General features: G+C 43.0%; 2 protein-coding genes across 3 annotated transcripts in view; both read right to left on the reverse strand.

Moving 5' to 3' along the window:
* Positions 1-8,554, reverse strand: part of LOC126558017 (tryptophan--tRNA ligase, cytoplasmic) — a 274,008-nt gene extending 265,454 nt beyond the window's left edge. Inside the window, exon 1 of the mRNA XM_050213951.1 lies at positions 8,550-8,554. The gene's annotated coding sequence lies outside the window, so the exon portion shown is untranslated. The remainder of the gene's footprint in view (positions 1-8,549) is intronic.
* The window catches only part of LOC126556729 (maternal protein pumilio-like), a 139,768-nt gene that overhangs the window by 50,675 nt on the left and 61,399 nt on the right, over positions 1-27,694 (reverse strand). The window lies entirely within an intron of this gene.

Here is a 27,694-nt window from a genome sequence, read left to right on the forward strand (position 1 = left end):
ACCACCAAAGAATACATTCCAATAGCTGCAAAACATAGGCAAAAAGAAGGCAGTAACATACCCGATAAAGCGCACATTCTTTTTGAGGTTAATTATCGCATACGAGAATGGTGAGGCTCACAGAGTACATAACAATATGCAAGCAGCAATAGGAAATTGATAACAAAGCCGGCAATCGTTTCGAATGGGGATGTTTATGCTACTACCGATTCGCAGGAAGCGTAATATATTTTGTGATAAAAGACATAGGAAAATTATCTATTAGTTCGCGTTCATATCTACATTCAGAACAATTAACTATACAGAATGAATTCTACAGCTGACGAAGACTTGACGTAAGGCTCGCCTATAGGCAATGGATGCCTGTTTTGCCTTGGGTCAGCATATAATGAATGCAGCTTTAAAAGAACACAATTTCTGTAACAACTAACACAATCATAAAATTTGATATCATAGCATCTTGGTACGACTTGGGACAGCGAGTCAGCTAGCCACCGGAAAACGCATACACGCAAACAAAGCCAGATCCTTGCTAGCCATTGAAAATGGTAATCAGATGGGAGAGTTTGTCTACATGGTGACTGCCGACCTATCAATAGTTTGCTGCCTTTCGCCAACAAACCACACAATACACACAAGCTATTGGATAAGAAGGATCGAATGTGTAATGGAATCCGGTTCGATCGACAGGTCTTCGGTTCTTTAAACATACTTCAGTAACGATGGGTTTTATCAGCGTGTGTATGTGTGTGTGCATGCACATATGAATGTCGGATCCAGCATGCATATGCAAGTTATCGCGAACTTTTGCTTGGGAACCATACGCCCCTTGTGGAGGGTTTTTTTTTTTCCTACTCTAAGCTACTCCAACTAACATCGGCGACAGAATATCTGAAAGATATGAATATTGGTTTGTTTGTTCGCTCGCCCAGTTTTACGGTTTGTTTGTTTGATACGTTGTGGCGCGGGGAGCGTTTCATCCGTTTCGGTTCATCCCTCTTCCTCTATCAGCCAAAGCATAATTTCCTCCACAAGACGAAGTGGGTTTTTGCCATTCTATTACATTTACTTTTTTTCCATTTGTACAGTAATAGTGTTAACCTTAGCCCGGTTGCCATGCTGGTGACGGTGCGTTGTGGTGGTGCGTTATATTGAATTACAATTGAATTGCCTCAAACATTGCCGCCGCCGTTTGGTAAGCAAACAAAGTAGAAAAGCACAAATAGTGATAGAATAGTTTTAGAAATGCCTACGAATGCTTTCAAGAACGGGGGGCTAACACTTCACCGAAAAAAAAAAAATCGTTCGATCAAAAGTGGCCGACTTTGGAAGGGGAAAATGGCTTCGCCTTTGAATCACCACCGTACGACACCACAACACACATGACAATCGTTATTATTATTATTATTGTGTGCATCAAAAGTGTCATCAGTTCCACGAGGCCCATTGTCATAGGTTCAACGAAACATTGCGTGTGCGTGCATACAGACTAGGACTGGACGCTTTAGAGTGTGCTTCGGTATGGATATATGCACGAGAGCACGAGGAACCCGTACCAAAGTCATATGTGCAGACATAAAAATCAATCCTTCTTGGGCGCGGTTTTTTGTTGGAGCAAAGCACCGCAAGCACTTGCCTACTATTGCCGAATACTAAAGTAAGTACAGCGAAATAAACCATTTGAAATGTGACTAGCGCGCTTCTAGGACTTGGGTCGCAATTGTCCTATAAGCCAACTACCAACCATACTCAGACGCAAACTCAAATATCCAAACTGCAGTACTCGCTGGATGGTTTGGAGGTTATAAAAAAAACAAACACACACACAGCCATCCGAAGAAGGACATCGGGGAGACGAAAAGTCGTTTGATTTGATGGCTCTTTTTCGGGTCGTATTTTATTACACTTTGATGTGTGGAGCGGTTCGATCCGGGTTTTGCCCATTTTCACCACCCGTACGCAAAACACGCCAAGAGGACTAAAGGATCCGACCAACACTAGAGCACAAAGCGTAGTCTCTGGAAAATGTTAAGTGAATGTGTATGTGTGGGTGTGTATATCGGGCGTCATAAATGAGGTGCCTATGACATTTTGTTTTTTTTTTTAGCTTTTGCAATGAATTCGCTTTGTCAAGCAAATGTTGGGGTATTAAAAATTCAAGACGATAAATTACCACATTATTCTATTTCTAGGAAGAGTATTTGATGGAGCGAAGTTGTTCAATCACAAGCTGAAGAAGTGATACGATAATAAAAATAGAAAGATCAAATGCAAATTCAAATTTGTTACTCATTTATCATCAGATTGTGTCACAATTGACATCGTAAAAAATATATTTTCAAATCGTTTTTGCAATTGAAATTGAAAAATAATACAATTTACCGTTTTCTAAAACCCCTCTAAAAAAAGAATCAATTTGAAAATAAACTATCATCTAACAAATGTACTTCGATTCAACATCTATTCAAAGAGGTAAAACTTCCTCGGCCATTAGTGACAAAGGAGCACTTGCGTCTTCCAATCGAAACGAACGAAGAATTCTGTGATTAATGTCTGTTCCAACCGAAACTCCTTCACGCTATCCAATTTCACGTCCGGTGGTCTGGTTTGACCACGAACAAAGTGTTCGAATTATCCAAAGTACACACTTTAAAAGAGTTTCAACTATCCAGGAATCCGTTCCACGACTCCGGTGGTCCAGTTGCTGCCGCTACTGGTTGGCTGCAATTTGATATCATTTCTCTAACATAATTCCATCATGTTACGATGGCACACGGCGTGCGACTACTACTGCTCAGCAGAGCGCGAATGCGCGAGAGCAGGAAAACATCCAATGGTGAAAGAAATAGACAAAACCGAACCGAAGAAGATGGTTTGATAGTTGAGCAATGGGGAGTTCCGTTTCATAGAAGATTTTATTGCATTATTCGCATTTTAGCTAGCTCTAGTGGCTCAAATAGTCCTCCACTGTCCGGTTTGGACAAGAAGTAGCCTTTACAGACGAGCAAACAGATGGTCCCGTGGAGTTAGCGTGCTTTGCAGTGAAGAACCACCGTGGCACCGATGGTGGACGGACACACACCATGATTTGCCGAGAAATGTAATTTATTTTCTCCATAACGACCGAACGGCGGCAACGGAGCACGAAGATTATCCCTCCTGCACGTGTTACCGGGTTGGGTTAGTGCAGCACTAAAGCACACACAGTTTAAATTTCCGACGAATCGGCCGTGTACGGAGGCGAACGCTTGGGAGTTCGAAATGTAATCGGAAGCAAAGTGAACACAAATGGAGAAATATTATTCGTGATTTTGCACCAGCCAGCAGAATTCACTTCTCGCAAATGGAAAATGACATTTATTCATCAGAAGTGTATGCTCAGTTAAACCACCGTCACTGCCAAGAAATATTGATTTTACCGCAAGAGTTGGCGGTAAATGTATGACGAAATATCTCGTGGAGGACAGCAGTCCCAACTCACAAGAGGCACTGATAAGGCTTGGAAAGAGATGGAACTGGGTGGGTTTTACACATTGATCCATTATCGAATGAAGTGAGTTCTCACACGTTTCGTGTTTATTTTTTGATAATGGGTCTTTCGTGCGACAGGGTGCATCATTCACTATCGCCCCTCCGACTTGACGTTTACCTTCCGGAGCACACCTTACCATGTTTAATTAGTCGCGTAAGGGAGAGAGAGAGAACAAAAAAAAAAGTCTTTCTAACGCCGCCTCTTCGTCGGACTCACACTTGTTTGCCAACAAAGACGACAGAGCAGTGGTCTTGGCTAAGAAGAGACGCGCCATTCCGATCCCTATCGAAAGTCATTCAATTACTTCACGCTGTCGGATTTTAAGTAATTGCACGGACAGAAACCCGGGCGTAGTTCACTGAGCGGCAATTGCAGGAGCGTGCAGCTGCCGTGTTTGTTTATCGTGGCACGAAGCTGTGGCTGTTCCAGATACGGGACAGGTGATAGTGGTATACACCACCGTCAACAGCGTCACCTTCGGGAACCACTCGAAATAATTGATCTCACCCATGCGGTGTCGTACGGTGGAAGGACGAGCTGACGGACGGGTTCCTGTTAGATAAGATGATTGAAGAGCTTCCAGTTTACCCTTGCTTGTCTTTTGAACCAGGGATAACGCGTACGTGCGGTTAGCGATACAAACAAAAACTACAGGAAAAGCTTCATTGTCGTTCAAGATGCACCACGAACAATTACCACGACCAAAGGAATATTTGAAGATGTTGGCAAATGTTTATTGCGTTGGTATTCCCTTGCATAACAAGCAGTGACTGAGCATAGTCTATTCAATATGCTTAAAATCTTTTTAAAAGATTGCAATTAATCTTCAATTCATTCAGAGAGAAGATCTAGTGACATCGTATTGCAAATAGAAACAACCAACAAAAGGCTTCAAAGCTAAACTTGCTGCCTAATATAGTTCCTACAACAGGAATCACTGATACTGCAAAAGAAGTCTTTCAGCCACGAGTCAGTGTTATAGTTATATGTAAGGTCTAAGGCTTAAATGTCAACACTATTTCAGTAAATTCTCATTTAACCAGACAAAAAAACTCGTCAAAAAGATTCTTGTTCTTCTTGACTAGGTCACGCGGGCCATCTAATGGCTTACTAGACTTCCCGAGTTTGAAGACCGACGCCATTGTCGCATCATCACCAGACCCGCCCCGGTGATACCAAAAAGTATATGCATTAAAAATAATCATTAGCTTCCTGTAGCAATGCCTTGTCCAAGAAATTCTACGAACGAATGCTCTCTTTAATCATACAGCACACTCAGGATAGACAACTACACTTACTAGATGCTCCTTGAGATCCTTGGTGGCACACATCGGACTAAGCCACTGGTGCAATCCAACGTAACGTTTCTGCATCATCTTGAGTGCCGGGGCACCTTGGGCGTAAGGACCGCCCAGCAATGATGTCCCCATCGTACCACCTTCCAGTACTACCATCGTACGATCGAGCGACGTTGCCGACGGCTAATACTACCGCGCCCACACACTCTTAGTATAAGCCGCCCAGTATCGGATATGCTCGAACAAACCACCGGAATAATTCACTCACAAAAGGTGACCACGATCACTTAAAACACACACACACACAAACACTGATGCTTCTTCCGGAACAATTTGATATTCCTTGTATCTTTGTGCAGAGGGTACACACTTCAGGGTAACGATAACTTCAACTAAGATTCAACGCACTATATAATGGGAAAGAAACCGACAAACGGTTGTTATTAAACACATCAACGAATTAGCATCAACGCACCTTAGACACGTACACACAAAACACTTACATTAACACTTTAAACCTATGCTGTGCATCATCTTAAACCAAAAACCCTACATCAAGAGCACACCACCACCAACACCAACCATTAACCGACAAATATCAACCTCAATATATAGATTCACTCCAAACTAGCAACAGCAATTATCAAATATGCGCACGATGTGACGTAGATTGGCGATTTATCGTACACCCTCCGCTCTCTTCCCTCGCCACTTTATTCCTTCCGACGACAAAACCATTCACACTATCATTTTGCACGACAAAAACTTTCCTTCCCCCCAAAGGGCCATGCAAAGCCGAGCGCTCGCTTCGCTAGTGTCTTGTGGAGCGCGCTCTCGTTTCCAAAACGGAAGTAGACACAGCCGACGACCACACGATGTGACAAGTGCCGTCAAAATGGGGACGCAACGCGACACCCAACTTCCTGTAGCCCACACAGACACACAAACACACACTGACTCACAACTACCACACTCGCGATGATTGTCGAAGTCGTAGCGCTGCTGTAAGACGCGCCCTGCGTCCCGTTGCCGTTGATATTTTCTTCAACTTTTTACGACTATTTTATCGACAGAAGCGCTCACACACCGCTCCAGCAAACACTAACACTTTTTGGGTGGTCCACCGTGCGTCCCTGTTCTCGGTTTTTAACACGTCCTTTCGAAGTTATGAAGTATTTGGCTTCCTTTTCCTCGGTTCCTCTCTGGAGTCTTCGTCCACACCCCGTCCAAGCTTACGTCAGACGGTTTTTTTGTTGGTTTTGATGGTATAGTGGTGGGGTTGAATGGGGATCGGCGACGCGTTTGTCACCCAATCAAACCGAAGGATAACAACTAGAGCGCGCTGGTTAGTTCGCTGTTTCGGAGGATTATAGCTATTACAGGACTATATCATCATCGATGTTCCCTAAATACGGTGGATGATTTTTATACCGCTTCCGGTTGGTTTCACACGGTCGCTTACTAACACCTCCCAGAGTTTGGCAGACCTCTCGCGATGCTAAGATACACTGCTAACGAAGCGTGTGACGGGAATTTGCAATCTTGTTAAAACACTCGAGATGGGAGCGAAGCATTTGCGTCCGAACCTCTTAAAAGTCCGGGCAGCTCGGGATGTTGGAAAATATCTGTTCGCTGTGTGTTTGTAACAAACCGTGACACCTCGGATGGATTCCTTCCCCCCTTTTCGACGTGAGTTGCTGCTTTTACACCACCCAACACGTGGACAAAGACATTAGGAGCAATCAGGAGGGTGAAGAAACGAAGTGTCCTCTCAATGACTGCCAGCAACGAGCTGGGGTGCTGGTCCGCGTAAAGTGGTCGTTCCGTTGCGGGCTGCCAATGCTCTGCCGTTGGGACGACCGCCGTTCGTAGTGATTATTTTTTCGTTCATTATCTTTTATTAGTTCGTGCTCTTCATGCTGCTGCTGCTGCTTCGTTTCGTTGCTGATTCTACCAGCATCATCCGCGGCCAAATAGTAGAAGTCTTCTCTGGCCCCACGACAAAAGTGGTACACGAGTTTTCGCTTGCTAGCGGAACACTTCTTCCTGTATGCTCTACTTCTTATCGATGTATCCTTGAATGTCTTTTCCCTTTTTTCCAACTTTGTTCGATGTTTCGAACACTAGCAACTCCCTCTCTCTCTCTCTGCCACCGCTCAGGGATATGCCCGTCGGCAGTTCCGTCGTGTGTCTGCACTGTGCCCTTCCCAACTGAGTGTAATCGCAAAATATGTTCAACCGTCTGGCAATGTTCGGGAACTCTTCTTCGGGTTATTCCGCTGGAAGTTGCACAATCTCTTTCCTCTTTCTTCCAACAGCAAGGAAAAACAACCGGAACACACCTTTACGCCGCCACACTATCTACCAATGCCGTGCACCCTCAGCATTCGTTATCTCTCGCGGCTTCACGGTTGCCCTCAGATCAGGACCTTCCGTTGCTTCGTGTCCTGCAGCGATGGTCCCCAGTGAACACAGCGCAGCGAGAGGAGAGAAGTTTTGCCAATTTTACCGGACGTTACTGCCTCCGGAGGTTCGCACAAGCTATAACAAAATAATGGTTGACTCTGCTTAATTCTCCTCCCTCGCAAGGCTCGAATCAGATGCTGCGCTTCTGCTGCTGCTGCCTCTGTTATCGGCACTTTGCATATAGATTACAAAATCTGGTGAAAGCGCTATTGTACGCTCCCGACCGCCCGCTGCCACAACCGACCGACCGAAACACCGATTATCTCTAGGAGAGTGTGTAACGATTACGATGATGTCCTGCTGCTGCTGCTGCTGTGCAGCTGTGTGCTGCCCCGTGTTAACAAGCGAAACAACCACGCCAACACACCCCGGATTCTGCTGCTTTTCGCAACGCTCGTCTCGCTTGTAGGATTTGCAAATTTTTTGTAACTTTACCCAATTGCTGAGGCGTTGCAATCCTTTTGCAAAGCTGAATCTGTCCACTCCGTACGTTCTTGAAGGCCAATCAAACAAATATAGATCACGGCACTCTTGTGTTGTATCCTTTTCCTTCTCCTACATAAATAACCTCTGGAGAAGCTCTTTTGCAATGTTTATAGGTGGGATAAAAATATAACTTGCTTCCTTTAGATTAAGGATGCGTTTATACACGCGTCCGGGAGGCCACACTGGTGCAAATTTGAAACAAACAACTCACATTCGATCGTTTCACAATTCTACTTCTTCCTGTATATTTATATACGAAACCTTTATACGGCGGAGGTTCACTGTTCGTTCCGCAACTGGCGATTTACCGAGCAATACTGGGCACTGGGGTAGATTCGATGTGTTAAGGGTGCACTGTTGTTTTTTTTTATCATAAACTGGGACAAGTTTCTTCCTGTTCCCGTCCCCCTGCTTCTCAACCGTCTCTCATAAGGAACCAGAGGGCGGCTTATCAGTACTCGTACAACATGACTTCTTCCGATTGGATACTTGAATGACGTGATGATGTGTGTAAAAGGGGCTGGTGGTGCGTTTTACTTCCCTCTCAGTTACAACCAAACACATACAGAGAAGAGCAACAATCAAATCAGTGCTTGGTCAATGTTCTGCAGGAACTTCAATATTTCTTTGCTGTTTCTTTCGTGGTGTACATGTTTCTTGCTGCTCTTTTTTTTTTTTTTTTGGTTCCTATCACGGTCTCTTTCTGTTTGCTTATCGGTGATTTGATTGCTGATAACACGCCAGTGCTGACAAATTGCTCAAAACACACGAAATGCTGAATCAATTGTGGAACTGTGTTGTTGTCCAGCTTTCGAATGTCGGCCGGTTTTTGCTATTATCAGGTACATGCCGCACAAGTCTATTACTGTATCTCCGCTATGATGCAAGCTGCTCATAGCACTTGTCGTAAGGAGGGCTGGTGATGATACCGGATAGAAGCATTGCCTTGCAACTGAAATAAAATTATAACACATTAGGGGTGGGCAAAACTGCATCAACTTTTCGGAGTTTTATACTTCCGGTAAGGATGCGTTTGCCTTCTCATTTGTTTGTGAATATACTGTGAGCACTGACTATTCCTTTAAGCTTGTTTGACAATCCTATTTTTATCAAGGAAATAACTCTTGGTAATCTTTTCACCAATTGACGAGTCGTGTAGAAGAAACTATTTAAAAGAACTACATAATCCAGGATATTAATTCTGCCGGGGTATGTTGCACACGTACATTATCTACAATCTCCCTTTCTCGAATCATTGAAGCACCACACAATTCACTCTCCATCGTCCATTTTGAGCCTGAGAGCTGAAGTGGAAATAGCGAGAAACACATCCCGAGAGGGTGGAAAATGTGAAGATTCCTATTGCCGCTTGTTAGTAACGGATGGTTTCAGCCCGCTGAGTCGAACGAACATGACAGTTAGTAATTTGGTGGAGGGTGGGTTTCTTCTGCCTGCACCAAATGTTGGCATTCGAAGCTTTCACCGCGTGTTGGTTTTTACTCTTACCAAAGTACAATCTCCTTTCCCTAGACTTGCTTCCGACGAAAGCACTTTATTTGGTTATAGATTGTGTTTGCGATCTACACATTCCATTTTTCACGATGTTTTCTTTCCTAATTTTGTCAAAATATCGTGGATCTTGTTCTGAGCTGTTTGTTTGGCAAAGCTTAATTTTATAGCATCGAACAAAAAACTGGAATCTCGTCGGCAAGACTATGTCTGGAGCAAAAACTGTACATCAATAAGGAATCAACAAAATCGTCTTTGTTCAAATAATTCCATCTGTAAAAGCGTAAGCAACTATTTTTACAAATTTATTCGTCTTCTTATTTAATTCCTCCCCAAATAGGACAGCATTACATTTACTCTGTACCCTGCAACGGAATTTTCAACCGCAACTAGTGATTTGATGTCTTTGCGACTGTTGAAGGTATTTCTGTGATTTTTTGCCAGTTTCGTATTGCTTTTTTGTTGTTACAAACTAACCGCAAAAATAGAGGAAATTAATCTTTAACGCTGTAGCCACATCTAGCACCGTGACGGCACCTCCAACTACAAGACGATTCAAACCCAAGACGAGCTCAAATTGTATCAACAAGAATGAAGGAATAGAAAAGTAGAAGACCCTCCACCGTACCAAGAAAGTCTCGGTGTGTCTTCTCGTGACCATCGGGACTATTTACCCGCTCCAGCAGAGAAGGTTCATTGGACTTTTCCGATAGCTAGTTCAGTACCACGATCCAGTGCCGCGTAAAGACTGTGATTAGATATAGCTGCTCCAGCACACACACAATGGACAAGAGCTCTAACGATTCCTTCTGTGTTGGAGGAATGTTACAGTGCTGGGTAACACGCGGCTAGATTTTCTGCCGCTCACGAAAACGAATCCCGCCCCACGATGATAGGGTGCCGGCGCAGGTAGATCGAAAATCATGCAACATACTACCTCTCTCCAACTGAGCCGCTGAACGAGAAATCAGGAGGAACCAAACGGTTGCCGTACGGCAACAACAAAACTGCTTCGCCCAGACACGGCTGGAACCGTGCCAAGTGAAGCATCTAGGAAAAACCGGTTGCTGTTGTCGTGCTTGCTGTTGCTGTTGGCACAGGGTTTCGTCTTGCCCTCGAAGAGAGCTAGAATGTGAGGGATGGTACCGATAATTTTCAACATAATTGCACCGGGGAGATGATGTTCGACGTGCAAGCAGGTCCGAAGAATTGACCGTCGAGGAAGACCACTGAACTGGATACACAACAGAACGCGATACTATTGCGCCGGGGTGAGGAGGAAAACATTAAAAGTACGCAGTGAGTGGAGAGGTGTTGCTTACGGGTTGGTTCTTTAGATGTACGCGAGAAGCTTACAACATCAAACCTAGGATCAGCTAACACGTCAGCGCAAGAAGATACGCCTAGGCTGGATAATGATGGTGGATTCTTGCGATGTGTTTTTATGAACTTCACAACGCGAAGCGGAAAATTGTTAGCAAACGCCGTTGTGTACGTTGATTGCGTTTTGTTTTGATTTGTTAGCTAAATATGTGGGCCTCGGTAAGTAAAAAAACTAGACAAATTGCACGGTTCTCTATCAAAATTTAAGTTGAAATCTGTGTATTTTCCACAGCTCAATCTACCACATGTTCATTGGTATTAGGCATAGTAAAGCTCAGAGTTCAGGGTCAAGCTATTTTAATGTAGGAAACTTTGACTCCTTTACAGAAATTCATGCCCAGATATCACAGTAAATAGTCCCCATATTTAGGGGGTGTGATCGTCATACAATCTCAATAACATAGTTTTCGTTTGGCATACCTTAAAATCTTGCTTCGTTATCAGTAGTAAAAGCTTTCACTTCAAAAAAATAAAATAAAACACATGCTAATATGGAATCAACCTTATGCTCTCGCCAACCAAGTTTAATTGCATTCAACAGACATCAAATTAATTTTAACAATCTCAATTTAAGAGATGTTCCAGTCGGTTGATCTCGCAAAAATGCATTTTTTTGTTGCAAATTTTCCAAAGATCAACTCAACTCTCCATCAAAAAACACACGAGGCTTTTCCGAAAACACATTACCAGAGCCGGGACTGCTTTCTATTCATTCGCCACACACTGATTTGATCATCGAGATAGTTAACGTTGTGTGTCGGTAAAAGAAATGCTGCCACGCATATCACATCTGGAGCGAAGATGATACCGTCCAAACGGGTACCGAACCGGGCCGGCTCACGCGCGCAACAAATGAAGTCTTTCAAATGCGACAGCAAAATGAAAAACAACAAAACAGAAAAATCTTTAAAGATGAAACACATACGCACGTCTGAAAACTGATCAACGGCTTTCGGTGAAGCAGAAGTAGGGGGAGAGACCTGCACAAAAGCAAACGGCTTGGACATCAGTGAGGCATTCCAAGAGCTCGTAGCAATGCCTAAAGCAACCGGATGTTTAGGTTTGCTTTTGGAGGGAATGTACAATTTGTACAGTAAACAAAGTAATGCAGGCGTGTTCCAAAAATGCCACGCATTTTGTTTCTAAATGTATATAGCTTATCATCCTAAAGATGGGTGACCGATAACAGCTTTCTTATCGCATAGCAATGAACAATGCATTCAATGCTTTTCTCCCAAGAAAAAGTGCAGTAAAGTACAACATATGAAAAATCATCAAAAAATAAATTAATCTTCAGTAAAAATATGAATTACGATGTGAACGAAAAACTATTTTCTCAGAATACATTTTACTTTACCTGGCCGGAATCTTTCTGTTGCAAATTACAAACCACAACTAACCCTTGACTAATGAAACACACGAGACGTTACGTACACTACCCAGTCGGTCGACTTTTGTGCAATTTTACGCTCTGATTTAGATTGGGGTGCAAATTGTGTTCATTTCCGGCACAAATACACTTAAACACGAAGGGCATAAGTGTGAAGGGAGTTCACCGTGTAACAGCAATGTGTTTGGTAAGTAGGTGAGTTTTGAAAACGTATCAGATTTCGAATGCTTGCCACAGTCAATTGCTCATGTAGACGAACTCGGAACGAAACTGACCAAAACACAAGTGCAACTAGTGTAGAACACCAACATAGTTTACCTTCGGTTTTTCTTTGTTCCTTTCATTGGTAACCTTCAAAACTACCTTTGGATTCTAATTACATAAAAAAAACATTACCTTTATGTGTGTGTGGCAAAAGTGTTGTTGAGCTTGTTACAATGCAATCAATCAAAAGCTCTTCCAAATATTAATTAATTAAAAGCTGATCAACACATATTTACTTTTGAACATTCAAAGCAATCGCTAACCAAGCGATATAGAGATTGTGCAGCTAAAAGAATCAGCCATCAATAAATACCAGTTGGTGTCACAAATGTCACAGTTCCCATCCCACGCTGTTAACACGTGTATTTGTCATCAGCACAGTTTCCATTTACTGCAGGACTTTTGCTTTTTTTTTTTGGCAAATTGGATTCCTGCCAAGTCAATTAAGAACTGGAAAAAGGGAATCATAGTACAACCGTGTAGACAACATGGTTTTGTAAAACCACCACAAAAAAGGCAACTTTGAATTGAATATACCGCCAAGGAAAAGAGGTTCCTACATGAACATCAACTTTCACTTACTCTCACGCAGTAGAGATGATAGCACAACCTTCTGAGCCATATAGACTCGATAGTAAAGTTTTCCTTTTACCCCCAAAGAGTGTAGAAAGCAAGCGCAGTGGTGAACCGTCTAGACTCCAAGCGAAAGCATCCAGGAAAAATGGCAGATTATCAAAAGCGTAACAAGAGTCTGGAAAAGCTAGTTTCGAAAGAAGAAGCTATTATTGTGCTTTTCACTTCACTTCCCGGACAAAGTATGTACTAGTTGCTCACCGTTGATAATAATGTACGGGCTATGGGAAATTCACACACACACACAGCGACACTTGTTGAGCAGCCTTGCAAATGCATGAAAAGACCCCGTATTTTGTACGGGAATAAGTGGAACTTTCAGGATATTCGCCTTCACGGGAATGGTACTCCAAAAAAGTAAGGCAATTTACGTGTTCCTAGAATTTGAATTCACGCTACAACAAGCAGCAGCAGCAGCAGCAGCAGTAATGTTAAAATACGACGGTCATTATCAGTGACCAGTATGATTCACTTGCTAAATCTATTCCATTTGTTACCACCAACTGGATCTTTTCTAGCTGTGCAAATTGATTTCTCAGGCACAAAAATGTCCCCCGGCTTCCTGATGCCGGTTCGGACCACAATGGACAGCAAACAGCAATCGGACGCAAGAAACAATCGTACACAAGCAACAGCAGCAATTCTGTCCAGCTTAGCTCTAATCCTGTGGAATATCCCGGTAAGCTTAGTATGGGCTTATCATTTGTGGCCATACCTCCCTCGGCAAACATCAAGTATCTAGCTTTATTTGTGTGCAGTGTTGTTTTCCGCTTGTTCTCGTTTTGCTTTGGCACATTTTTTATCATTATTGCCATTTCTCCTGCTGCCCCGCGTGTGTTTTTCCAGCGCCTTATCTTTGTGGGCTAAATGGGCGCAATCGGATAAGCTTGTCGAAAAGATTGGGAACGCGCTGATGATGTACACTATCATGCATTGACAACGACAAGGCACGGTCACCACGCACCACGTTTATTCGTTGGCTGATTATGCTTTCTCCAGAGCACACGAAGCTCAACCTTTCCGGTCAAAGTGGCACACATACAAACACCAAACGCCACACCTTTTTTTATCGTGGAAAGGAAACGTGCAAAACATTACGTTATCGTGTGAGGGATGATGACAGGTAGGAAAATGAAGAGGGGGTTTTTAGTTGGAACATAGATTCTCTCATTAAATCGAGAAAAAAAAACAAAGAGGAAACATTGTTGTCGAGTGGCAATCCCGGAAACGTGTGCCTGGATTCCGGTGTGATAACTGGTAGCTTTGCAACGTCAAACAGATGTTATAATAATGCGGATTCGACATAATGAACAATTCATAGTGGCTAAATATCAGAAAAAGCGAGAGCCTGACGTTGAATTCCCCAGAAGACGCAACTATCGCGATGTCAGGCACGGCTCGGGAATTTGTTCTTCCGTTGGTAATTCAACAGAAAGCACAATACGGTTAGATTTTCGCTCCTTTTATTTCAAAAACATTCACCTGTTCTTCGAATCGCTATCAACAACATTTTGGTGAGTTCTAACATTCATATTTGCTATAAATCTAGCTCTACTAGAACTTTAATACACTCAGGTCTTCGTGCCCCTTAAAGCTGGAGAGGTTTTTGTTTCTCACTTCCTACCTTACATCCTGATCACGCCCTACTTCAGGGCCAATATATGGCTGATCATACAGTGAACCAAGCTAGTTCCACACCTTTGCCGGTAAAATAGACTCCGCGCAGTCACTCTATCGACGCACCCACAAGCACCGGAAAAAGATGTCCAAAGGAAAGAAAAGTGGATTCGTCCATTAGGGAACGACTCCCAGCTCTTAAATAACAACATTGCGATAGTGATATCGCCGGAAGGAATATCTTTTTAAAAGGTAAATTGGTCTAGTCAAAACATTCGCTAACTTTTCCATCAACGCGGCAAATGATAAACAGGAGAGATACACATCGTGATGATAGGTGCCGAAAGGCACATCAAACAAGGGAAAAAGGCCAACAAGAGAAACCGTCAACGTCGGCCAATTTCGTGGAAAGATAAATTATTTCAAACACATTAGCGACATTTTTTGTAGATTTTTCCTTGTTGATAAACGCAGTTGATAAGGCGCAGTTAATTTATCAATCAATAACTTATATTAATTCGAACAAATGAAACAAGCAAAAAAAAACCTAGTTGAACGTTTGATTTTCCAGATATTCCTGACTAATCGCCTACTGTTGCTCATATTTTGCCACTTCGATGGTGTTCCGATGACTGTTCGCTGCCAAGCTACATTGTATTAATTGAAAAGGAATTGATCGCTTCATGTACCCCTACCGTTCCGGGAAAACCCTATCCTCGGTGCACGTTGGCTTCGGGCGAAAAGCAATTTATTTCATAATTCCTGCTCAGCGAACATTGCTCACTAGATTGAGCGTAATGTGCAATAAATTAAATCTTTATTGTAATAAGCAATGCGTAGTTTTGAAAATATTCACACAAACATCCGGTACGGGACAGCAGCCACTACTAAACTTCCGATCTCGCAAACTTCGGCAGCGCACACACGCAAAATGGAGGCGCCTGGTACGTCATCAAATTTTCACCACTATGGCACACTAAATGTTTGTGCGGAGTCGTAGGGATGTGTTTTACACTCCACTCACTATTGAGCGTATGTGTGAATAGTGTTGTTGAATCGCCGCTGCCTAAGGAGTGTAAGGTAAATATGTACGCTTATACGAAGTCACCGGGCGTACAGAATCCTGCGCGGAGCCGGAAGAAGCGCGCGAATAAAGGGCCGTTGGAGAGGAACCTCATAATTTATGCAAAGCCAAACTCATCTCACATGTTTAATTTGACACAGCCTGAATGCATTATGAGACGCAGACGAATCATTTACATTCCCACCGTCCTCGTCTTCGCACCCTACCTGTGTGACTCCAATGCATGACCTAAAATATTAGCGAATCTGTGGATCTGCCCTAAAATAAGCTCACCAAAACGTGCACACACGTTTGACACAAGTTGGGTGTTTGAGTGTGTTAGGCGGAAAAAGCTTTCATCCGGTTGACATTGTTTCGGAAATAATTTGCTTGATTTCTACTCTGCTTATCGTAGTTTTACGGACGATGAACGTACAATCTGGTGCAATCTACGGCTTAAAATATACTGGGCGCGACACTGTAAGATTTCACTTCTTGCGAGGCTTCGTTTTTTTTTTCATCCAACGACCAAAACCATTTCAGAAGGATGCGGTAATGCACACAGGATGTGGCATTACAGCGAGGTTGAGATGTAATATTTTTAGCAAACTTGAAGCAGACGTACGAAACCTTCATGCTGCTGCTCCTATTTGCTGCGGTTGTTTCCGATGATCCCGGACTACACGTACCGCACCAGTGGACGATGCACAACAATGTTTGTGACACACATAGAGCTCTCGTACGAAAACTATGTGCTGGAACGGTTGTGTAGTTGCGTGTGAAGGACAAAGCTGACGATGAACATGGACATCATCGTTCAAGTGCTGGTACAACATCTTCCGCATCAACAAACCAACTGCCGCCCGGAGAGGTTAAAAAAGTACACCATTTTATTTATGTTTTGTATTTAACCGCAAAGAACTGCCAGCAGTGAAGGAAGATTCTATTGCAGTGAAAGCCTGCATAACTCCAACTACTGCACACACACACACAAACACAACACTAGTGCCGGGAGGTATTTTCGACAGCAGAAAGAAAACAATATATCCTTTTCCGCTTTCCACTCTGTGGAGCGGTGTAAGAATAGAATCAAAACAAAACTTGCATCTTGTATCTACCAAAAATGAGCAACAGAAGACACTACACAAGCGAAGAGATCGCAACAATACGGATGTAGGACGCGTGCTGGCCGCAAGCCAGCCAGCTGTCAGGCAAGGTAAAGTAGAAAAGCCTGCAAGGATATACTTGGATTCGTTTCACAGCGAACCAAACTCACGGGGTCCACAGATAGGCGAGTCCGGAAGGATAAAAATAGTACCATTTCCAGGCGACATCCACAATACATGTGTAGCTTATCATTCGAGCAGCGTCTTCTGCAGGATGAGGTCTTGTGCTTCCCAACCGTTGGACATAAATTGTCACAACATCATACACAATAGCATCAAAATGCAGCATTAAACTGTGGAAGCACCTGGTTAAAGTTGTGGAAGAAATGTTCGCGTTGTTCCTTTAATCTGATGAACAGAAGTGCCACACTTTAAACATTACTAACCGGTTAGTCCTTTGAACTAACGGGGAATTCTGCTTAAATTTTTCAAAGTTTTACAAACCTAGCAATTCCGCTGAACAAGCAACATTCTCTAAGAACTCATAATCAAAGATCATAATTTATTCAAACACGTTCCCAATATCCCTCAGCTGATAGAGCGTATCTACTAGCTACTACGTATAATCTTAAGACACGAAAATCTGGAGAAAGCAATTCCAAGTTTTCTTTGTAGAATGGAGATACGAGAAGATTCTTCATCTTCTTCAGTTACGCTCTATTAGATACGAGAGTTTTTCTTTACCCTATGTAATTGGAATCAGAGCACCATCGAAAGGATTCACCAGACCAACTGCGTAATCTGGATGATGGCCAGTTGAGACTTGAATGATGGCTGATGAGTTTGACAAAGCCCAGTCGGATACCACACAGCAGAAGACTCCCCTTCCCCTCTTCCTGCCATAAGGAGAAGCGATATGCTGCTGCTGTTTGCATAGTTTTGTCTCATGAATCATTAATGAAGTTTATCCACCACCAGATATGAATGCGGCGTGACTTGTACGGCTTCGAAGCCATTCTTTACACAGATGCAAAGTTTACCCGTGTGTAGGCTGGCCGGTTGCTCCAGCAATTCTGAGTGTTCTCCACTACTCTCAAGCAACTTATCGTCATCATTGAGCACCCCGACCGGGCGCTGTGTGCTACACGTCTATCGGAAAATGTGTCTCCTCTAGCATTTCTCAACGCAAGCAAAGTAAAACACTAGCCTCTGCAACCAGCCAGCACACGTAGGGCACACGGCCTATCCCCATTGACTCATCGGGAAGTGGTTTCTTTTCTTCTGCAGACGACTTCATTAAAATTTATAATTGAAATTCTGTCCCAGACAAAAGCACCGGTACAGACCAAAAGCTTGGTACACTGTGGGTACAACAAGGTACTGTGAAGTACGAAAACAGCCGACTACGATACCGGCACTGTAGACACGGTCACCATTCATCGAATGGTGCGTTATGCGTTCACAGTACATGGGTTCATGTAGCATCCTTTCCAAGTAGCTTCAATCGCCCGCTGACTGCTGCTTCCAACGTGAAAAACCTTCCACTTGAAACATTGAAGCCCCGGTCGATCACTCATTAATGCCGCGGAGATGAGTGGGATAATCCCCCACGCAGTGCTTTAAATTAAATAACAAAGCTTAATGGGACTTACGCAGCGTTGCATAATTAACCTGGGGGACCCCCAGCCACCAATATCGAATGGTGAGTCGGAGTTTCCATAAAAGCGTTAGAAAAGCGCCGCGGTTTTGGATGAATAATGAGTGAGAGGAGAAACTCCCGGTGGCCTGATTTGCAAAAACCCCTTCTAGTTATCTGCTCCCTCCCGGGGAAGTCCTTGGAATGGTATATGAAGGCTATTGAACATACATTTGCTCCACATCGTACCCATGTCAGTAGAGGAGATGATTAGAATTAATTTCCTAAACTCCTCGCGGAGTCGTAGTCACAAGGCGCATACAGGATTTTGCGACTGAATTTGTCACATGTCGGTAGCGTCATGCAGAGAATAATTATATTTAAAGCTCATTTAAGTGGCAATGAAAGTGTAATGTGATTGTTATGCGAAATTGGGCTAAACGATTTTTAACGCGAAACAGTGATGCTCGTTAGGTCTTAATTTATGTTAACACATGTCGTGAGATGCTAAACATATATCCGCAAAATAGTAAATTGCATTTGAAAATGCCAATCGCTCACTCCAATGCATTTCGCATCAAAGCAAATGGCCTGGCAGCTCAGTAAAGCAGATTACTTTAAGCACCAGCTTTTGTCCATTGATTTCGAGGTAAAAGAACGTTAGAAGGAAATAAAAAAAAACCGAAAGCTGATGCTATTCATGGTCCGTGCGTGCTCAAGAAGTGTCTTTTCCGGGAGTTCCTTTCGGCATAGCATCACACAAACACCGTGTCCCAGAGTCTTGCTGCTCCTGCTGCCGTACAGTGTTGACTTTTGCTCTTCACTACACTTAGACATTATCGTCGTCGTCAACCGCGTCCACTTACGTCAATCGATCGATCGACCAAATGAGCTCTCCTCCAACAACAGAAAGACTAGAGGATATGGAGCGAACGAACGAAAGCTATGGCGCCCGTCTAAGCGTCTCGTTTGGTATTCTTTTTCTCTTCTTCTTTAGGAGAAGCATCTTCTCCCTTTTGCGTGTCGCGATATCCAGAGAAAGGCGAACACATTTTCCAACATTTCCGCCAGATATAACATATAACCGCCCACCTATGCGACTATCGGAACAAGACTATTGGAAAATTGTATTTGAGAAAGAAACAGCCAAACACAATTCATCCTAGTTTTGCAATTGATAAGTAATGATGTATGCAGAAGTATTCAAATCATGTGGGGAAATCCGCTTCTAAAAGCAGGAAATTTGTTTCGTTACAAAACCACAGCCTTCCTTCTCACGTGAGTGAAGAATTCAGCCCCTCCTCAAGCCATCCATACAGTTTCGTCACAGACCCTTACAGATTTTGACTCGGGCCAGCCGAACCGACGTTTTGGACGAAAATATCGAACATGTCACTCATTTCCCGGTGCACTGTTGAATGTGCGTGTCAGGGTGAAATGACGGCTGCGAGAAAAGCCGAGGAAATTATTGACAGAAAAGGTTACCCCGCGAAAGAGATGCGGAGTGTTGCGGAAACTCGAAAACGCTTGGTGGTGGTAGTGGGAAAATACGTCGAATGCGGGATTTATGCAAGGCGGTGTTTTCTTCTTCTGTTGACGTCGCACCGGTGGTAGGACCTATTAGATGGTGAAAAAAATTAGTGCGTGCTCTGAGAGGCAGCAAGAGAGCAAAAAAAAAAGAAAACAAACTAAAAACACATCGAAAAAATATCGTCATTTGGCTGGTTCGACAACTAAAACTTCGGATGAAGCAAACAAAAAAAAACACACAAATTGAACTAAAAACGAAAAATAACTGCCCATCATGGGCGGACACAATAACCGAAATAGCGTCGACGACGACGACAACAAACGTGGCATAAGGCGGTACATTTGCGCCTCCATTCCCATCCGCATGGAGCAAGAGCCAAACGAGGACACAACAGCACGCGCAAAAAAAGGGAAAAAAAATACACACCCGTTTACCGGACCGGACGACGACGCTCTGTATGGGGGCTTATATTTAGAAGTATATGCCGCTTTTCCGATCACGTTAAGAACGCATTTTTGTGTGTGTGTGTTTCTCCTCGCCTGGCAGCTTATTGTAGTTGCTCTCCTTGAGAATCTACCAAACATCGACGACAACGATCATCAATGATGATGATGATGAGGTCGACAAAAATTGTCAAATGCTATCGTCAATAGGTCATCCCACCAAGTGCAAAACGGTTGTCACACATAGTCTAAAGTGATTGTTTTACTCATGTAAAGTAGATAAAGTTATTGCTGCTTGTGGTTAAAATCAAGCACCATTAAAGGTGAAGCTTGAAGTTTCAATTAAACAAAGGCGACAAGTTTAAGTTACAAAATAGTTACTGCAATAAGGGATTCTGATAACTAAAAGAAGAAAAAGTTCAAGTTCAAGATGCAAAGAAGATTCTTCAACAAACAATAGTGTTTATTTGGAGATTTTAGTAACGGTAAAGAAGTGGTCTAACAAAAGTTTATCCAGTTACACATTTTAGAACTCCTTTTTTCGTTTCAATATAAAATCGGTTTTTATTGAACAATCGTTACGCTTAAATTTATCCCTTCGAAAGAAAAGAATCTCCTGACTTTGTTTGCCACAAGCTGAAGCAAAAGGATGTGTATAAAATGTGGAAATCACAACCCTTTCTCTAACGAACTGTCTAACCTTCATCAAAAAGCAAATTGTCGACTGAAAAATGCCAACTAAGCATACATTTTTCCTTTCCTAGTTCTGCTTTTCATCGATATTTTACTTCTGGAAATTGGAAAATATAAAGCTAAAATTTATAGATCCACCATCCAAGAACAGCTAGGAAGATTAAAACTGACATATAAAATGCATCGTCGGCTCTGTCGGTATGGAAAAAGGATTGACCATATATTCAAACAAAATAATTCTGTCGATTGCTTTTAGTTATGACGCCACTCCGTTGGTAATAGATTAGTTCGTTTAATTTTTGTACAACACTCTGCTCCATGCGCCGAATGTCACACAAACAAAAACGCGCACCACTCACTCACGGTGTCTTTCACGACCAACAAAACACATATATTAAACATACTCATTAGCCATCTCGCTTGTTTTACAACGTTACAACAAAAAGTTAAAAACGAACCACGAGCACACGTCATTCATGAGTGGATGTGACATGTACGGCCGTCTCCACGGAGGACCAGGCGCACCGCTCCGAAATGGGGGGGGATGGTAAAGGATTTTGCGCTATGTTTGACACTCAAAAAATGTCAAAAATTTCACGTTCCAACATTGTTCCACGAATTGTTCCACGTTTTCTCCGAGGGTACGAACGAACGAAGATGCCGAAAAGGTTTTCCCTTTCAATTCATCCGTCTTCTGGCTTAACGTTTGTCAGAGACATTGCTGCTGCTCGCTGTGGAATGAGATTGGGAGATGGGGTTTGTCTGCTCCAACAAGCACTCCACAGTGGCGCGCATCTTCCTTCCATCGTCTCTTACTCTATCTCTCCATTGGAAAATGACTGTATTGTAAAATCCCACACCCGGAGCGAGCGACAGCGGCAAGCACATCATAAAACGTTTTGCTTTGAGGGGGGCACAGACTTTAAGCCCGCGAAACAGCCTACCGCCAGTTGGTTTTATGTCCTTCACAGCGGGAATAATGTCCACAAAAGGGAAGGAAGCTTTTCGGTACAAACCGCAGGCATCCTTTGGTCTCTCGGAGGGAGAGCGAGAAAGAAACAGATCCAGAAGGTGGTCGTGTTTTCACGCGAGGGTTTACTTTAACCTCAACAAAAATTATCCCTACACCATGGTCGAACTGGTCACCCACCAAACGAGAGACCAATGGGGTTATGATGAACATTTTTCCAAGATGTTTCTATGTCTTCTTTTAGTTAGCAGTGGATGGAAAGGCCACGCGAGCTCTTTTGTAGATCCTTCAAAATAAAGGAGTAAGTAGATGCAAATTTTTGCTCCCTCCGTTAAAGTGTGGTGGGATCGGTGGGCTTTGCGATATCGAAAAACAAAACCGAAAGGAATTCTCGAACCCCCCCCCCCCTCCCCTCAACGAAAAAAGACTCAAACGAAAAGACGAGCGAGTCTTTTAAAACGCTCCTTACTGAGCATTAAAACCCATCAAAATTCTATCCTCGAACGCACACAGACGACGAGTCGTTTGTCGTCACCCTTGAAAAAAAAAGGTGTAGGCTGCTCAAAGCTCAGACACAAGACAGTAGCCAGTTTTCAAACCGACGACACTCTCGTTACGTAATTGTGCGAAACGGTGTAAAATGTTGCTCCACTTCCGGTGTGGGCGAGGTACGTGGCGTGCCTGCCAACAGTTTACCGAACGTCCCAAGCTAAAGCAAGCGAGCAGCAGCAAGCTGGTGACACTCTGTGAACCGATTGTATTACGTTGTGACGCTTGGCTGTAAGGGCTGAGCATGAAGAGGACAGTTTACACGTACACGTCTTAATGATGCGCAAGATCCTGAAAGAATCCATTCCGGTAAGAGCTACAAACACACAACCCGCGATGCTATCCATTTTTGTGCCACGTGAAAGCTTCCTACATACATATTAGCATCAATTATTTCACTTGGTACGGGGGAGGCACAGAATTTTAAAAGGATCACAAGCTAGCGGCAGAATCTATCAATATATCTTCAGCTGGTTTCAGTCCAAAAAAAAAAAATGCTACAACGTGAACCAACGGGATTCGTAACGCGATACCAAAGCATACATTATGTGGGCCGCAAGCTTTGGAAGAAAAACACAACACGTGGAAAGCCACAATAACCCCAAATAACCCGAGGGGTCGCTTTTCACGGCTGCTCATATGTGCGAAAATAAACAAACACTGGTGCTGCGTAGTAATGCCAAACAAACGAGTAGGAGGATGTGAATGTTTGCAATAATATTTGGTAATGTGTGATTTTTCTTATGGTGCAGCGGCATGAAACAAATTCGGAGGACATGGAAAAGATTTTATCGTGTCCTCATCCAGAACTACATGGTTGTATGGATGCAAATACTACATACAAAACCATACACAAGTAATCCGAAAACATCTTTTAAAAAATGGGAAAAGCTTACACCATCCAGCCAAAGCTCTGATGAGGGTTTAAAGTAATGGGTGTAATGGGTGCTTCCTTTTAAAACCTTTCCATACAAAGTATGCAAAGACTGCATACGCTAACGACAGCCAAGGTGGAAATTGTTTTGGTTTACTTTTTCGCACAAAAAAAAGCGCAGAAAAACTGATATTTTGCTATAGGACCTCAGAACGAAGCAGTAATGACAATCACGCCGTTTGTTATTTTTCATCTTTCTCGGTTGTGTTTGTGCGCTTCCGTTGCAACAATTGCAATAAATCAATTTTTATGCTTTTGCCTTGGCTTCGTCCACACGATGCGAACCAGCAACACCGATCGCACGATCGAAACGGAATAAAGAAAAGATAGACAGACACGAATGGTCTAACACACCCTCGCGCTTGGTCGTCCATTTGTTGCCCAAGAATAGTTGAGTTCATGTACATTTTCCAATGCAGCACTGTAGTAGGTGAGTGTGTGCGTGTTTGTGTGCCAAACGACACCACTTTCGGGTGGGCCATCAGCCAGCACAGTTTAGCAGAAAACTGTGCACCGTTGCAGGTGAATATACAGTGAGGGACAAAACTATAAAACTATCCCAACATCCATTTTTGAAGCAACAGCTTTTGATTCTTGTATGAGATGTATTTATACCAAAATCATAAGCAATTTTTTAAACTTCCATCGCAATTTTGAAATTCTTACGCTCTCTATATATCAGAATTGGTATCTTTGATTCATCCGAGTCCAATGTAAAGTTTAAAAAATCGACTTTACAAAGAAGTTCCATGTTGTATTGTTGTAAAATACAACATCCTGCTTCCTACTCGGCTCGGCTTAACCGAGGTAATGGCGTATTGGACGTATAAATTATACGTATATGGAAGGTCAGCCTTCACCACTTGGGACTGATCCGGAAAGGATTCGATTCCTGGTCCTGTCGTGTAAAAAACTGACACACAATCTTATACTTTTATTCTATTGTCCAACACTGTACATCCACAATGGCCCAGCTACTACAGACAACAACAAACACCAAACGGAAGACATACCATCCAAACGAAACGTAGGTGTGTACGAGGAGTGGGCATTTCCTTCGAGAGCTTCTTCGCACCATAAACAAAACGCGAAAAATTGCATCCATCGCTCTTCTTCGGGGAAAAAAATTCACCAAAACCTTACTTGCTTCAAATGCTTACGAAAGCATAAAATAACAAGCAAGAAACCCACACCAAGCCAACAGTTAAAGCTTACTTTAAACTGAAAAGAAGCCGGGAATGTGTCAGGAATCGGAATGGCGAAATGCAGCTCAAAAGTCAGCTTCGCAGACAAAGTTTGATTGATATTGTGTGTATATTTGTTGAGAAATCGTGAAATCGTGTAACTTCATCCTTTTTCCACAGGTACGACAGAAACTGTTGCGATTGTTGAAAACTATTTCCGGTTGCTTGTAGTTTGCGTTGTGTTTGTACAAACGTGCTATGGACGGGCCGTATTACGATGTAAAGTGAAAGGTAAACTTTGAGGTTCAACACACACACACATACATATCCTGATATCCCAAAAAAGTCTTCAGACTTTCGGCACTGCTTCCCACACACGATGGGTAAACAAACTATCGGAATGCTGAATGGTCCCCTGATCGGTATCGGGGAATAGCTCGGATGCATATCCCAACACGACCATCAGGTCAGCTTCTCCAGCGGGAGCGCTAAAAGACGATGCTTTACGCTCATCCCAACGATTTCAAAATGGCGATAGAGATTTGGCACATTTTTGCTTTTTCCGTAGTATTGATAGTAAGCATCGGCAGGATCCCAAACGCGAAAAATATGCTTCGGAGAGTCCTTACTGCGTGTTTTATTTATTCATCCAAATCGTACACAATCTTTTATTCAGGCATTCAGTTTTCCCCGAAGGATATACACAAAAGTCTGCACTGAGAGGCGCCTACACGTATTGAGTTGAGTTAAGCCGGTAACAGAGCCACACCCGTAGAAGTAACAGGCATACCTTCGCTTTTATTTCCCTTTTTCATCTGCTCAATACACTTTGAACAGGGTGCACACTATGCGTGTTGCGCAAGAGCGGTGGAAGAAGTGTCAAAAATATGCCACAAAGAAATAAACACTATTTTAGATATATTTTGGAGCAAAAGAGAACTTTAGCTTGTATGTAAATCCCACAGAAGGACTCGCGTTATAGTGAAAGCAACTCGCAATCTTCGCTTTAAAGCTCTGGATGGAATAGTATGTTTTGCCGCTACTAAATATCTTATCGTGAAACATGTTGATCAACGCCCCAATTCTGCACACAACACACAAATTATAGCCATAAATTTGAGGAATGAACTCCGATAAATTTTCATTTTAGCCCCTGTGTAGTAGACATTCATTTAGCAGCAATCATGCTACAATCTCTACTTTTGCTTTTGTGGTCCTGTTGCGGAGGACTAACAGGACTCTCTTTAAAGCTCACTAAAGCGATAAAAGAACAGCTCACTTTTGTGTGTGTGTGTGTGTGTGCTGCTTCACCATAACTTAACATGCTGACAATGAAACTCTGACATGCGGTGGGAAAGCTTACACAGACCGGGTAGCGATTATCCATTCCGACGGTAGGTACTCGCACAGCAAAGCCTGCCGGACTATTATAATGCCAGCAGTAGTACGCTACGATCTTCCCGTTCCTGGGCCACAACAATAAAACAATGCGACTAAAAACAGAACATCTTTTTTTTTTGTTCCTGCATCTTCAGACTTCATACAGATGAGACTGCCTAGCTCGTTAGGGATTGCCGGAGAAGGCCACAGAAAAATCGTAACGATATGCTAGCGGGGGATGGATGATGGGTCTGCCATTTGGCCGTCACTTTCACGTACCATCGTAGCGTTGGAGCTGTATCAGGGAGAAGTTTAACTCCATTGTGGTTTTTATTTTTGCATACATACCATCGGAAGTACCGACGAAAGAGGACATGGGAAAAAATTTGAGCCTACAGGAGTGACACTAGATGAGAAAGAAAGAGTATTAAGCTTGAACAAAAAAACCACCAACTGGAGTCGGTTTTGACGAGCCGAGTATGTGTGGAGAGATGAGTTTGGTATTGAAAAATCGGAAGCTCTATAACTGTTGGAAGGAGTTGGGAGTCTAACAAGAGAGATATTTTCCCGTTTTTCCCAATGAAAGCTTTACCTGTACTGAAGAACACAAAAAATCCTCACTGACTACAGGCTGACTACACAGCTAGTCGCGATACTTGTTTTAATTAGGCCCGAGTCTCGATTATTATTAATCCAAAAATAATGATACAAAATGGAGAACAATAATTAGTGCCAAATCTTTTGAAACACAATTTTCTACAGCCGTTTGCACTTAGAAAAGTAATGGACTTTTAGGAAATTGAACAATATATCCTACCATTATGTAAATCAAATTGGGAACCATCGTGACATGTGCTGGTGAAAAAAAATTATGATAAATTATCTTGCAGAACGCCACACAAAAAGAACACAGACGGCCGCCTTTCTTCTGGTTCGTTCAGCTACTTGTCGCTTTCTTTACAAGTCTGCCAAGACTTGATTTATCTTCATTATCGTTTCATAATTTAGCTTAAATCAACGCCATTGCGTCACTATTTAATGATCGAATCAGCAACATCGTTAGCAAGCAGCACCACCTCCACAGACGGCAATATGGGTGCGCAACTTTACAACTGCTTCTGTCAGAACCGGCACACACGTAGGCGCTTACAGGCACACGTACACAGAATAGCAACAAAAAAAAAAGTACGGCCAGTTCAGCTGTGCCCTTTCGACACAATACAACTCCTGCCGCCACCGACACCGCCACATCATTACAAACGCAATTTTCATTTGCTCCTCGTTGGACCGTCATCATTTTGTTCCTTTCTTTTAGCTTCAAACTCCACCCCCTACCAGGGCACAACCAATGACCTTGCGCTGCTCGTACCAGCAATCCTCGCGGTATACTGTTCGCTGCTCTGCCACTAGTAAATGACTCAGGCATTTTCGTGGAAATGTGCCATGGTACGTACCGCCAAAAAATAATGAAAAGGGACTCTCTGAATATAGAGACGAAAAACCTCCAAATACTAAAACTAAATCCTACACACATACACCAAAAGAAAACATTGCACCAATGTGGGAACAGGAGGAGTCTGAGTGTTTCCACTTTTGTTCTAACGCGTACGAGCGTTCTCTCGGTCGG

The sequence above is a fragment of the Anopheles maculipalpis genome, chromosome 2RL (genome assembly GCF_943734695.1).
Source record: "Anopheles maculipalpis chromosome 2RL, idAnoMacuDA_375_x, whole genome shotgun sequence".
Classification (NCBI taxonomy): Eukaryota; Metazoa; Arthropoda; class Insecta; order Diptera; family Culicidae; genus Anopheles; species Anopheles maculipalpis.